This window comes from Microcebus murinus, chromosome 18 (genome assembly GCF_040939455.1).
Source record: "Microcebus murinus isolate Inina chromosome 18, M.murinus_Inina_mat1.0, whole genome shotgun sequence".
Lineage (NCBI taxonomy): Eukaryota > Metazoa > Chordata > Mammalia > Primates > Cheirogaleidae > Microcebus > Microcebus murinus.
This window is the reverse complement of record NC_134121.1, coordinates 18,699,370-18,708,756: the sequence shown is the minus strand read 5'-3', so window position 1 is coordinate 18,708,756 and position 9,387 is coordinate 18,699,370.

Below are 9,387 nucleotides of genomic sequence, written 5' to 3'. Positions count from 1 at the left end.
TCAGCTTTCTTCCAGAAACTTGTGACAGCCCACACCACTGGGAATGAATGGAAAAGACTGTGTTCCAGACCCAAAGCCACTCTGTCCACAACCTCCCTCTAGGAAAATCACTTCTACAAAGGATCTTTTATGGAGAATGTAATCTGATGAGACTTTGAAAGAATGGGGAGCTTCACAGAAAATGCTGGCAATCTTGGCATCTTCCTTTGTTCTGCTGGACTTCAGGCTTCCATCTTGATTTCATGGTTCCTTGTTTCAGGTATGAAAGGAGGATGGTTGAAGGGTGAAGACTGATCGAAGCTGCTGGTTCTTTGACTTCATTTCTCAGTGTTCCTCCCTTCTTCCCATACCCCTATTTTGTCTCCTCAATCTCAAGACCTTCCTCAGTGGCGACTTCCTCCAGGCAGCCTTTGCCGTGCCCCTCACCCAGTGTGAACCGTGTGGCTTTCCCCCTACACGCACAATGTCCTCCATGCTTTTGGGGGGCTCCAGTTGCACTGCATTGTGATGGAAGTTTAGTTGTCTGTTCTTCATTCGATCAGACATTCTTTTTTTATTTTTTTTATTTATTTATTTTTGAGACAGAGTCTCACTTTGTTGCCCAGGCTAGAGTGAATGCCGTGGCATCAGCCTAGCTCACAGCAACCTCAAACTCCTGGGCTCAAGCGATCCTGCTGCCTCAGCCTCCCGAGTAGCTGGGACTATAGGCATGTGCCACCATGCCCGGCTAATTTTTTTTCTATATATATTAGTTGGCCAATTAATTTATTTCTATTTTTATAGTAGAAACGGGGTCTCGCTCTTGCTCAGGCTGGTTTTGAACTCCTGACCTCAAGCCATCCGCCTGCCTCGGCCTCCCAGAGTGCTAGGATTACAGGCGTGAGCCACCGTGCCCGGCCATCGATCAGACATTCTTGAGGACGGAAAATGTGCCTATTTCCTCTTCATACCCAGGGCCTAGCACATGGCACATGTTATTCACGAAGTTAGAAATATATTTAGACAGTAGGAGTGGTCAATTGTGTACAAAGATGGCTGCGGTCATTTTCCCCATCCCTTTATGCAAGTCCCCTTTGCAGAGTGATTTTGCTGCACCAAGGGGTGGGGATTATTCCTCTACTCCTTGAACCTGGGCTTGACCAATGGGACATTAGTAAGTGTGATGCAAGCAGAGGCTTGAAAAGTGCTTGCACAAAAGGGATTACCCCATTTAGGCTATGGCTGTAACTCTGAGTCTGTGGTGTGAGCAAGCCCCAGCTAGCCCAATAAAGAGGCTGTGTGCAGGAGGACTGAGCCCCACCACCAGCCTGCCTCTGCCAGACGTGTGCGTGAGGCCATCTCAGACCATCCAGCCCCATTTAAACCCTCGATGACTACAGACACACGAATGACTCCAGGAAGCCAGCAGTAGTACCACCTAGGTGACACCAGCCTTAATTGCTGACCCACAGATTGCATCACAAGCTACTAAGTTGGGGCGTGGTTTGTAATGCCACAAGAGGTGACCAATACAGAAGGTCTTTTATAAGTGGTTGTTTCCTCTTGCCATGTCTTTTGCTACCTCACTTTATAGTGTTTATTTTATTTTTATTTATTTATTTATTTTCTTATTTTATTTATTTATTTATTTTGAAACAGAGTCTCACTTTGTTGTCCAGGCTAGAGTGAGTGCCATGGCATCAGCCTAGCTCACAGCAACCTCAAACTCCTGAGTTCAAGCGATCCTCCTGCCTCAGCCTCCTGAGTATCTGGGACTACAGGCATGCACCACTATGCCCGGCTAATTTTTTCTATATATATATATATATATATTAGTTGGCCAATTAATTTCTTTCTATTTATAGTAGAGACAGGGTCTTGGTCTTGCTCAGACTAGTTTCGAACTCCTGACCTCGAGCAATCCGCCTACCTCGGCCTCCCAGAGTGTTAGGATTACAGGCGTGAGCCACCTCGCCTGGCCTATAGTGTTTATTTTATTTATTTAATTATTTTTGAGACAGAGTCTCACTTTGTTGCCTGGGCTAGAGTGCCGTGGCATCGGCCTAGCTCACAGCAACCTCAAACTCCTGGGCTCAAGTGATCCTTCTTCCTCAGCCTCCCAAGTAGCTGAGACTACAGGCATGCGCCACCATGCCTGGCTAAATTTTTCTGTATATTTTTAGCTGTGCAATTAACTTCTTTCTAATTTTGGTAGAGATGGGGTCTTGCTCTTGCTCAGGCTGGTCTTGAACTCCAGAGCTCAAACGATCCACCCACCTCTGCCTCCCTGAGTGCCACCGCGCCCGGCCACTTTATAGTGTTTAGCTCTTCTCTTTTATTTTATTTTTTTTCTTTTTACACGCTTCCCACTTCATGGAGATAGTGTTTAGCTCTTGTGTTCGCCTGCCCAGACTTTATTTCACTTTCTTCTTGTAGCAGCAAATAGATATCTTCTGTAGAAAAAATTCTTAGAAATGAAAACTCTGAATCAAAGAGTAGTTGACATTATGACTATGTTTCCAGCTTCCACTTTACCCTCTCCTGGCTCAGTCATACGGTATAGTTTGGGTAGGATGTAACTCACCTATAGTTCCAGGGGTGGGCCACAGTAGGTCTAAACAAATCAAGCAAACTAATCTTGTCTTCCTCACCATGAATGTGGAAAATCTCTAAGATTTGAATGAGACCCTCCCATAGTCCTAATTGATCCTGGTCCAACATCGTGTGACCATGTGGGAAGCTAGCCTTCCTGAGGATTTGACAGGATGGAAGTGTAGAATCTGGAGAAAGAGTAACAGGCCCTGCTGAACTACCCCAAAGTTGCACTACCGCTGGATTTTCAGTTATGGAGTTGATATGTTCTCTTTAGTATTCAAGCCACCTTGTTTGGGTTTTCTACTGCTTTCCATGAGAGCATTGTAACTGACAACTGAAAAGGTCATACCCAGCAATGAAATGTTCTGCCATTGCATCACAAGGGTTATCAATAATGCAACTAACTCTCTTTATTGTCAAAAACACTATTTTAAACATTCTGTGTTCATTCATAGTTTGCTTATGGCTACGCATAACAGACGCTTAACCAACAGGGGCTTAACCAATTGGAGGCTCATTTTTCCCAGGTAAAAAGAGTATGAAAGAGTCTGTTCCAGGCTGTTGCAGTGGCTCCCAGTATCATCATTGTCCTAGATCATTTTGCCTTTCCTTGGTGTCTGGCTCTCCTGGTCATGGTCTCAAGGTGACTCTTAGACCTCCAGACGTTACTTGCAACTTTCGGGCGGGAGGAAGTGGGAAAGGCAAAGCATGAAATCCAAAAAGTCACATCCCAGATACATCTTCCCTTTGGTAATCAACTTTTTGGAAGTTTAATCCAGAGACCATGGCTTCTATCACATCGGCCCTGTGTTAGGTAGCCCCCAAGAGGGGCCCCCTCTTGGTCACATTCCCACGTTTGACCAGAGTTGGTCTGCATGAACAACAGTGTGTGGCACAAGTGATGGTCTGTCACCTCGGAGGTTGGGTTATAAAAGCCTGCTGTTAGGCCGGGTGAGGTGGCTCACGCCTGTAATCAATCCTAGCACTCTGGGAGGCAGAGGCGGGCAGATCGCTCAAGGTCAGGAGTTCAAAACCAGCCTGAGCAAGAGCCAGACCCCGTCTCTACTAAAATAGAAAGAAATCAATTGGCCAACTAAAAATATATAGAAAAAATTAGCCAGGCATGGTGGCACATACCTGTAGTCCCAGCTACTTGGGAGGCTGAGGCAGAAGGATTGCTTGAGCCCAGGAGTTTGAGGTTGCTGTGAGCTAGGCTGATGCCACGGCACTCTAACCCAGGCAACAGAGTGAGACTCTGTCTCAAAAAAAAAAAGCCTGCTGTTTCCAGCTTGGGCTCTCTCTAACTCCCTCAGGCCACTCGCTCTGGAGTCAGCCGGCTTCCCCATTGTGTGAGCAGCCTCCCGGTAGGCAGCCTCATGAGTAGACTTGCAAGCACATCCTCTAGCCCCTGTACGTAGCCGCAGCCCCAGGTTTACTAAAACCTTACAGGTACCCCTGAGCCAGATCCACCCAGCTAAAGTGCTCCCAGATTCCCAACCCTCAGAGACTGTATGAGATAATATGTTTGTTGTTGCCAGTCAGTAAGTCTGGGCGTCATGGGTTATGCAGCGTGAGGTAATGCTTCCTCACTGTACATTGTCATCTCTGCCCTCTGGACACCAAGTTCTAGCATCAGGTATGCAGGCAACAGCCTTCGTGAGGCTGTTTAACCAGCTCCCACAACTGTGTATGGTCAAATCCCTGTATATATACGATATCCTAGTGGTTCTGCTTCTCTGACTGAACGCTGACTGACACAGGCCCCACCCCTACCTCTGGAAGAACAGCTGTTGTGACTGTGGCCAAAGGGATACAGGGATTGGGAAAGAACAGTGCCCGGGCAGTGAGACAGGGGCTTCCAGAGGGCCAGGGCTGCCTGTGGGAGGTACTGGTTAAAGGGGAGGGATTGAGAAGGCAGGATAATGCCGGAAGCTCTGCTCCAGTGCCCTAAGGAGCTTTCTCCCCCTCCCCCAACTCTCCAGTCTTTAGGGGAATATGAGCTAGAGCCCGGTCTGTAGCCTCTCCCCATCAGGCACAATTTTTTTTTTTTTTTTTTGAGACAGAGTCTCACTCTGCTGCCCGGGCTAGAGTGCCGTGGCGTCAGCCTAGCTCACAGCAACCTCAAACTCCTGGGCTCAAGCGATCCTTCTGCCTCAGCCTCCCGAGTACCTGGGACTACAGGCATGCGCCACCATGCCTAGCTAATTTTTTTCTATATATTTTTAGTTGTCCAACTAATTTCTTTCCATTTTTAGTAGAGAAGGGGGTCTCACTCTTGCTCAGGCTGGTCTTGAACTCCTGACCTTGTGATCCTCCAGCTTCATCCTCTCAATAGTGCTAGGATTACAGGTGTGAGCCACCGCACCAGGCCCATCAGGCACATTTTAACAGCCAAGATAGTGGGCACTTCAAGGGGAACATGCTCTCAGAGATAAAAATGAAATATTTGAAGAGAGCAAACACCATAAAAGAATATATCAAAGGAGAATGAATGGACTGAGCAGAAAAACATTTAAAAATAAGCAAAATAAGGGGCCGGGCGTGGTGGCTCACGCCTGTAATCCTAGCACTTTGGGAGGCCGAGGCGGGCGGATTGCTCAAGGTCAGGAGTTCGAAACCAGCCTGAGCGAGACCCCATCTGTACCAAAAATAGAAATAAATTAATTGACCAACTAAAAATATATATACAAAAAATTAGCCGGGCATGGTGGCGCATGCCTGTAGTCCCAGCTACTCGGGAGGCTGAGGCAGTAGGATCGCTGAGCCCCGGATTGAGGTTGCTGTGAGCCAGGCTAACGCCACGGCACTCACTCTAGCCTGGGCAACAAAGTGAGACTCTGTCTCAAAAAAAAAAAAAAAAAAAAAAAGCAAAATAAATATCCTTAAAAATATAAGAGAGGGTTTCTTTTAGACACATGAAGAAGGAGCAAGAGTTTTGAAGAAGAGGCAACTTGGAAATGATATATATGGGGAAAAATCATTTAAATTAAATAAATAAAAACTAAAACAGATAAATAGAAAAGTGTTGAAGAGGGCTCTGGTTAAAACTTGAATTAATGAGTTGGAAGGTCAGGTTGAGAAATTCTTCCAGAAGGTGCTAAGATGGAAAATATGAAATAAAAGTTAAGAGATACAAATGATAGAAGGAGAAATATTATATCCCATAATTGGGAAAAAATCTGAAGAAGTCATGACAAAAAATTTCCCAGATTTAAATAAATACATAAAAGAGCTCAAAGTAAAGGGAAGAGCAGAGTGACACCCAGGATAGGTAAGAAAAGTCTATGTTAAATGCCTTACTATAAAATGTAAAAAACAAAAGACAAAGAGAAAACAATAAAAATTTTCAGAGAAAAAGAACAACTCTCCTGAGTTGCTAGGACCACAGGTATGGGCCACCAGCAAAATTCTATTTCTATAATAAGCAATATATCTAAAATAGGAACATTTAAAATGATTGTAAGTGTCTTAGCCAGGCATGGTGGCTCATGCCTACTAATCCGAGCACTTTGGGAGGCCGAAGTAAGATTGCTTGAGGCCAGGAGTTCAAGACCAGCCTGGGCAACACAGCGAGACCCCTTCTCTACAAAAAATAGAAATATTAACCATGCATGGTGGTGTGCACCTGTAGTCCCAGCTACCCGGGAGGCTGAGGCAGGAGAATTGCTTGAGCCTGGGAGTTAGAGGTTGCAGTGAGCTGTGATGATACCACTGCACTCTTGCCTTGGCAACAAAGTGAAACTCTGTATCAAAAAAATAAAAAAAATAAAAATAAAAAACTACTGTGGGCCGGGCGCTGTGGCTCACGCCTGTAATCCTAGCTCTTGGGAGGCCGAGGCGGGCGGATTGCTCGAGGTCAGGAGTTCAAAACCAGCCTGAGCAAGAGCGAGACCCCGTCTCTACTATAAATAGAAAGAAATTAATTGGCCAACTGATATATATATAAAAAAAAATTAGCCGGGCATGGTGGCGCATGCCTGTAGTCCCAGCTACTCGGGAGGCTGAGGCAGAAGGATCACTCAAGCCCAGGAGATTGAGGTTGCTGTGAGCTAGGCTGACGCCACGGCACTCACTCTAGCCTGGACAACAAAGTGAGACTCTGTCTCAAAAAAAAAAAAAAAAAAAAAACTACTGTAACTGTCTTGTTTAGAGTTATAGAGATAAGTACCACAAGAAGGAGCTAAGAGGGTACAAGTGGTGGCTTGGGGTTGGGGAGAGGGGGAGCAGGGAAATGCTGAACTTTATTATAAACCTTCTAATTCTATCTTATTCTTAAATTTGTGTTCTGATATTACTTTAAAAAGTCAGTTCTCCAAAATTAATCTATAAGTTAAATGCAATTCCAACCAAAATGCCATCAAGATTTGTTGAGAAATTTGACAGGCTTTTCTTACTAGAATAACTAAATTAATTTTGAAAACAGAGCAACAAGAGGGGACCAGCTCAATTAGATTTTATGATACACTATGAAGCCATAGTCATAAAACTAGAGCTGCGATGCTGTAGGAACAGATATATAAACCAGAGGAACAGAATTAAGAGCTCAGAAACAGCCCCATTCATCTATGGGAATTTAATATAAGTTGATACTGACACCACAAATCAATATGGAAGAGATGAATTATTCAGTAGATGATGGGAAAACTGTCTCATTATTTGGAGAAAAATAAAGTATGATTCATATCACCTTCTATACACTAATCTGCACTCCAGAGGAATTAAATACTTATATGTGAAAGATAAAAGAACACAAAAAAAGACAGAAAGCCTACTAGAAAAGTGGGCAAAGGCTATAAATAAATAGGTAATTCCCAGATGGCAAAATGCAAATGACAAAGCATAAGAAGAGATATTCAAACTCACTGGTAATCAATGAAATGCAAATTAATACAATGAGATACAACTTTATACCTATCGGAGAGGCAAAAATTAGAGAGTTAGGAAATAGCAAGTGATGGTGAGAATTAAAGAAATGAACATCCTTTTGCATTATTATGGGAGTACAAACTGGTCAGATATTCTGGAAAAAAATCTAGCAGAACTAGGGAAGTCAAAGACACAAAGAACCAACAATCAGCAATCCCAACCAGAGGGGTCATATATATATACCAGAAAATCCTCAGGTCTGTAAGGGGCCATGTACAAGGATGTTCGCTGTAGGTTTATTGTAGAAATGAGAAGTCGGGCTGGCCTAGGAGTCCATCATTGGTGGAATATTTCAGTGTATCCTATGTAATGTGGCTCAGCAGTAGGATCTATGAGCTAGATGTACAAGCAGCAGCAGGAGTAAATCATAAAAACCAGTCGTGAGGCTGGGCACAGTGGGTGGCTCGCACCTGTAATCCCAGCACTTTGGGGAGCCGAAGTGGGAGGATCGCTTGAGGCCAGGAGATTGAGACCAGCCTGACCAACATAGCGAGATTCTGTCTATACAAAAAATTTAAAAATTAGCTGGATCCGGTGGCGTGCCTCCAGTTCCAGGTACTTGAGAGGCTGAGGCAGGAGGATCGCTTGAGCTTGGGAATTGGGGCTGCAATGAGCTGTGATCCCACCACTGCACTCCAGTCTGAGTGACAGAATGAGACCTCATCTCTAAAAAGAACAAAACCAAAAACCAAGGTGAAAAATAAAAGACACAGAAAAAGATCCTTAGACCAATACTATTTATTTAAATTTAAAATATGCACACAAAACAGCAATATGTATTTCATTACACCTACATTTCCGAGGGCACATTTCAAACATATAACAATGGGTGTTGGCTGGGCGCGGTGGCTCATGCCTGTAATCCTAGCACTCTGGGAGCCCGAGGTAGGCGGATTGCTTGAGGTCCAGAGTTCGACACCAGCCTGAGCAAGAGCGAGACCCTGCCTCTACTGTAAATAGAAAGCAATTAATCGGCCAACTAATATATATGTAGAAAAAATTAGCCGGGGCCGGGCGTGGTGGCTCACGCCTGTAATCCTAGCACTCTGGGAGGCCGAGGCGGGCGGATTGCTCAAGGTCAGGAGTTCGAAACCAGCCTGAGCAAGAGCAAGACCTCGTCTCTACTATAAATAAAAAAGAAATTAATTGGCCAACTAATATGCATAGAAAAAATTAGCCGGGCGTGGTGGTGCATGCCTGTAGTCCCAGCTACTAGGGAGGCTGAGGCAGGAGGATCACTTGAGCCCAGGAGTTTGAGGTTGCTGTGAGCTAGGCTGACGCCATGGCACTCACTCTAGCCTGGCAACAAAGTGAGACTCTGTCTCAAAAAAAAAAATTAGCCGGGCATGGTGGCACATGCCTGTAGTCCCAGCTACTTGGGAGGCTGAGGCAGCAGGATTGCTTGAGCCCAGGAGTTTGAGGTTGCTGTGAGCAAGGCTGATGCCACGGCACTCACTCTAGCCTGGGCAACAAAGCAAGACTCTGTCTCAAAAACAAAAAAACCAAAAAACCCCCAAAAAACCCCCCCCAAAAAACAAAAAATAAATAAACAAAAAAACCCCCAAAAAACCAATGGGTGTTGATGTGGGAGGGGATGGGCAATGTAGACCAAGAATAAGGGAGGGGTTAAAAGAAGTGAAAGATCTTACAAAGACAGTGTGCACTATGAACTCAGGAATCTGATGACCTCAATTCAGCAACTGAGGCATCCTCAGCCCCTAATATTTCTTAATGCAATTTCAGCAAAAACTTCGATGAAATGTCTTGAGGACCTTGCAATATAATTCTAAAGGTTGTCCTGAGGAATCATGAAGATCCAAAAACTCTGAAAAAGAAGAGCATCTAGCAGTGACTTGGCCTACCAGATAATCGAATGCATGAATAATG